Consider the following 5,782-nt stretch of genomic DNA (forward strand, 5'->3'; position numbering starts at 1 on the left):
TGTTGGTGTGATGAAATCATTTTTTCTGTTTAGTAACAGCACAGGCAGTCAGCTGACTCTCTTTGTTAGTTGGCAGAGCCTGGCTGATTTGCTCCTGCAAACACATCTTGTGTTTCAAATAAAATATGTGACAGAGTCAAACAAACTCTGCTCAGAAGGCTCCTCCAGGTTCTGCCCAGCCTGATGACTTTGTCCCCAGCAGGGAGGCACCAGGAAATTGCTGACTTGCACTTGACAGCCTGTTTTGTGCTCAATATTTAAAATATTGATGGCACTTGGGTGTGTTCTGCGACAAAGCTCAATGAATTATGGATCTGGATATAGCAGAGTTGATTTTTATTTTTTTTAGCTCCTTTTGACTAAGCCAGCCTCTGCCTCCTGGAGAAGAGGCTCACTGGCTGCAGTACCAAGCAGGATTTTGCAGCAAAACATTGATTTCTCCTCAGTTTTTATGGGCCTGAAATGCTTCATTTTCCACAGCAGCCCTTGGATTTGGCTGGCACGCTGTGGCACTAAATCCCAGCAGTCTCAGCCTGGTCATCCTTGTTTGTGGAGCTGGAGCTCAGCGCTGCTGCCGGGCCTGCAGACAGGCACCCAGGAGTGCAGGATTCTCTCTGTGGGTGTTGGGGGTAAGTGGGGCCTGGAGGCTCTCAGAGCCACCTCTGGTCACTGAAACCAGTTCAAAACCCACTGGCTGCCCTGGGACTCACTCAGCTCCACGTGGTTTCCATTCCACGTCCTGCCTGGCCCTTTTTCACTCTGGAAAAGTCACACCAGCTGAATGCTGTCATGTTCCTCTGACTTTAAAATCCAGGGGGGTTTTAAGCTTTTTTTTTCATCCTGTTTCCTGAGATGCCCCCTGAGGAGTAAAACCAAGCCCGTCTAGAGCTCAGCATAACAAGTCACGTTTGTTGGGGTTTATAATCACAGGTGTAATTGCATCGCCTTCACCTGGGTGAAGCTTTTGGGAACCAAAGCCTTGAGCAAACTGCTCTAGTGGAAGGTGTCCCTGCCCATGGCAGGGGCTGGAACTGGATGAGCTTGAAGGTCCCTCCTGACTCAAACCATTCCATGATTCCATGATAATTCCATTAAATAATTCATGACCTATAAATAACTAATCATTTCTTTGGAATGGGTTAGTGGTGTTGGAGCATCCTGGGCTCTGATCACCTCGCCACACTGATGTGCTGGGGGCTGAAGTGCTGGGAAGAGCAGAAGTGGAAAAAAGAGCATGTTCCAGGATTTATTTCCAGGAGGAAGTGAAGTTTCTTCACATTTGCAACGCTTTTCATTTACCAAAACACCTCGTTGCAGTGCTGAATGTAGGTTGGGTGTTCAAGCCTCTTCCTTCCTGTTAAAGTAACTCAGTGATTGCACAATAACTGACAGGAGGGATTAAAAATGCAGTGGGGCTGAGCCCAAAGTGTCCCCAGCTGTCCCCTGGCAGCAGGAGCCGGGTTCAGAGCTGACCTTGGTCCTGCTCCTTCCGGGGAGCAGAGGTGACCATGGAGGGCAAAGTGCTGAGGAGGAGCTGCCAGGAGAGAGATCCCATGGGGAATCCAGCTGGAAATGGGGCAGGAATCTGCTCTAGCACAGACCCTGCTGGGTTTGCCCTCTAAAACAGGACAGGTGATGGCAGGAGGTACTTCTGGCCCCTCCACCTGACTGTCCACTTGTGTTGACACCAGCTGAACAGTTCTCAGTGTATGTGAAATGGGAATTACTTGATTAAATTGATAAGAAGGACCTTGTCACTCTCTACAGCCCCCTGAAAGGTGCCTGTGCTCAGCTGGGGCTGGGCTCCTTCTCCAGGCACTGACAGAACCAGAGCACACAGCCTCAAGCTGCACCAAGGGAAATACAGGCTGGAGAGCAGGAAAAAGTGTTTCACAGAAAGGGGGATCAAGTTCTGGAATGTTCTGCCCGGGGAGGTGGTGGAGTCCCCATCCCTGGGGGTGTTTAACAAAGCCTGGATGTGGCACTGGGTGCCAGGGTTTAGCTGAGGGGTTGGGGCTGGGTTGGACTCGATGGTCTTGCAGGTGTCTGTCAACCTGGGGATTCTGTGGTTCTGTGATTCTGTGATTTTGTGATTCTGTGAGTTCTGTGGATTCTGTGATTTTGTGATTCTGTGATTCTGTGAGTTCTGTGACCCAGGTGAATCGAGTCCCACGAGGCTTTGCAGTGGTGTTTTATTTGTGCCTAACCTCAGGTGCTCTTGGATTGCCTTTCTCTGCTTTCTTTTATGCACATGAGGAGCCAGACATCGCTTGCAGCCGGAGTGCAGCTCCCACACACAGCGTTTCCCTGGGCTCTGGGTTCTCGCTCAGTGCCCTGCTCAGAGCAGCTCCTGCCGTTTCCAAGCCAGCCCTGCTGCAGGGCTCCACGGCACAGCCAGTGCTCAGCCTGGCTCAGCAAACAGGCAGCAGACGGCTCGAGATGAGCAATCCAAACATCCCCAGTGAGATGAGAGGGGAGAGCAGCCCCTGCCCTGGGCTGCTGCCTCTGCCCAGCTCTGGCTTTGGTGAATTGCTGAGCTCTGATCTGACGAAGCTGGGGTTGCGGCTCTGCCACGCTGCTTGCAGCTCCACGCAGAGTTAATATCTGAAGGCTGAGCACTCCCAAGCTGCGAGCAGCAGGTCGTGTGTGCTGCTCCTGGGGCAGGGAGGGCTCCGAGGCACTGCAGGGGTAGGCAGGAAGGTGTTTGTCAGATGCAGGACCTGAATAAATCCCGTTTCTCTGCCTGGATGGCTGGGAACGCAGTGACCCGCTAAGATGATGCTGATCAGTGCAGACTGGTCTTGATTAATTTAGGACCTGCAGAGCAGGAGGAAGCACGAGATCCTGTGCATCCAACAGCATCCAAAGGGAGATTTTCCCTCTCCCAGTGTTCAGTAGTGGATCTTGCCTGTATAAAAGGTGCTGATGCCTTTCCCAGGATTCTGCCCATTGACAGGCAGCATCTTAGAGCCCAGATCCCTGCTGATGTCCCAGTCTCTGTCCTGTCCAGCATCAGGCCACCTTTGGTGGCTCTTGGCCAGGCTGCAGGTGCTGTCCTGTCCTCTCTGTTGTCACTGCAGCCTGGAACACAACCAGCTTCTCTGATGTACCAAAAAGCCACCTCCATCAGATCCAGAGGGGAAGCAGGAGCGGCAAAAAGGAGAAGGACATTTAATTTAACATCCCCATTCCCCCAGGCAGCCTTTGTACCACTGTTTCCAAGCTGACCATATTCCAGTCAGAGACGTTTGGGGGGTGACAGCAGCTGTGAATAACTCCCCTCCAGGGAGTGACCCCTCCAGCACTCCCTGCATCCAGCTGTCCCTGCAGTGCCACCAGGGGAAGTTCAGCTCCTCTGTGCACCCCCAGACTGTGCCTGGTTGTTGTTTTCAGCTTTTCTTGCAAGAAAAGCCAGCACCTATCAGTGATACAGATCTTTCTTGGGTTGCCTAGGCAGAATATTTTGCATTTTTGCTCTATGAGCTGATTCTCTTATCGATCCAGAATCCAAGGGTGGGAGCAGCTGGGAATTGATGACTGGTTCCTGCTCTAGCCTCCATTTTCCCTGAAGAAAAGGGAAGCAAATGAAAGAACTTCAGTAAAATCAGCATTTTCAAAGTGTTACTAACACCAGGATTTGCAGGGGTGCAAGTTGAGCAAGGCTTTAGCAGCACCAGCCTTCTTACATCACGTCTGGCATTTGCTGAAAAATTGTCTAAAATTAAGGGCAGAACTTCCTCTTCTGTTCTTGCAGACGACCCACACACACTCTCCTTCTCTCTCTTTCCCATGCCCACTTACAAAACTTGAGAAAAGGGGATTTTTTTCTCTTTTTATTTATTTTATTTCTCATTTTATCCTCTGCTGTGCTCCACAAGCTGCCTGGGGAAGGAACACCAGCCTGAGGCTCTGCAGCAGAAGCCACTCCAGTCCCTCCCTGTTGATGGTATTGCATCTCCTCCCACAGCAGGAAACCCTTCTGCTGCTGCTCCTCTCACCTCTGCAATGCTCAAGGTGAAAAATTATTAAACAATTTATTTATTTTTTTTGCCAGCATGTGGCAAATCCTAAATCCTCCTGTCATTTCCAGTGAAAAGCTGGCTCTCACTGTGCTGTAATGAAGCAGTGAGGAGTCAGCCCTGGTGTTCTCTGGGGGTGTCACTGGGGAAAGGAACATTTTTGCATGTGCAGAAGCAGCAGGTCTGTGGCTGTCTCCTTGTTCAGCTGACTGACACCACTGCAAGGACTAATTGTGCTCTTCAGTCCCTGCAGGGAGCCTGAAAGAAAGATGGAAAAAACCGATTTGCAAGGGCCTGGAGTGGCAGGACAAGGGGGAATGGCCTCAAACTGACAGAGAGCAGGTTTAGATGAGATGTCAGGAAGAAATCTTTCCCTGGGAGGGTGGGGAGGCCCTGAGGGTGCCCATGGATCCCTGGCAATGCCCAAGGCCAGGTTGGACAGGGCTTGGAGCAGCCTGGCACAGTGGAAGGTGTCCCTGCCATGGCAGGGGTGGCACTGGATGAGCTTCAAGGTCCCTCCAACCCAGCCCATTCCAAGATTTCTCCCTTTAGAAAAGCAACGCCAGTTGGCTGAACTGGAAGGTTGGATATATGGAGAGTATTTAGACATTTATTATTCAAAAGAATTGCCAGAGGGAGCTCCTCTCTTAAGGGCCAGAAGGTAAATTGTTGTTCTCCCCTCTGCACAGCAGCAGGGATGGAGCAGGAGAGCACCTGGAAGCCCTCCAGCCTTCCTCTGGAGCCAGGCTTCCCACTCCTCATCTCCCTACCAAGGCAAACACCTGGGATGATGCCAAGGGAAGAGGGCAGAGGAGGAAACACAGCCTGGCACATTCCCTCCCTGCCAGGGGAGATCAGTGATTCCGGAGCAGGGGAGCCTGGGGTGGGAATCACTGTCCACGTGGAGGAGATGTTCCTGGGGGCTGGCAGCTTCCAGGGCACCAGCAGGGAGAGAGAAGCACCTGCAGAGAGCAATCCTCAGCCAGGAAAGGTGTCCCAGGTTGGTGGGATGAGTCACTGCCAGATGTGTCAGCATCTGGCTGCACTGTCAGTGAAGTGAGACCAGCTTCACCCCACAGCTTTGTGCCCACTCCTTTGTGCCCCACTCCTCTGTGCCCACTCCTGTGTGCCCACTCCTGTGTGCCCACTCCTGTGCGCCCACTGCTTTGTGCCCACTCCTGTGTGCCCCACTCCTGTGTGCCCCACTCCTCTGTGCCCACTCCTCTGTGCCCACTCCTGTGTGCCCCACTCCTGTGTGCCCCACTCCTGTGTGCCCCACTCCTCTGTGCCCACTCCTCTGTGCCCACTCCTGTGTGCCCACTCCTGTGTGCCCACTGCTTTGTGCCCACTCCTGTGTGCCCACTCCTGTGTGCCCCACTCCTCTGTGCCCCACTCCTCTGTGCCCACTCCTGTGTGCCCCACTCCTGTGCGCCCCACTCCTTTGTGCCCACTCCTGTGCGCCCCACTCCTCTGTGCCCACTCCTCTGTGCCCACTCCTCTGTGCCCCACTCCTGTGTGCCCACTGCTTTGTGCCCACTCCTGTGTGCCCACTGCTTTGTGCCCACTCCTGTGTGCCCACTCCTGTGTGCCCCACTGCTTTGTGCCCACTCCTCTGTGCCCACTCCTCTGTGCCCCACTCCTCTGTGCCCACTCCTCTGTGCCCCACTCCTCTGTGCCCACTCCTGTGTGCCCACTCCTCTGTGCCCACTCCTGTGTGCCCACTCCTCTGTGCCCCACTCCTGTGTGCCCCACTCCTCTGTGCC

The sequence above is a fragment of the Motacilla alba genome, chromosome 18 (assembly GCF_015832195.1).
Source record: "Motacilla alba alba isolate MOTALB_02 chromosome 18, Motacilla_alba_V1.0_pri, whole genome shotgun sequence".
NCBI classification, from domain to species: Eukaryota; Metazoa; Chordata; class Aves; order Passeriformes; family Motacillidae; genus Motacilla; species Motacilla alba.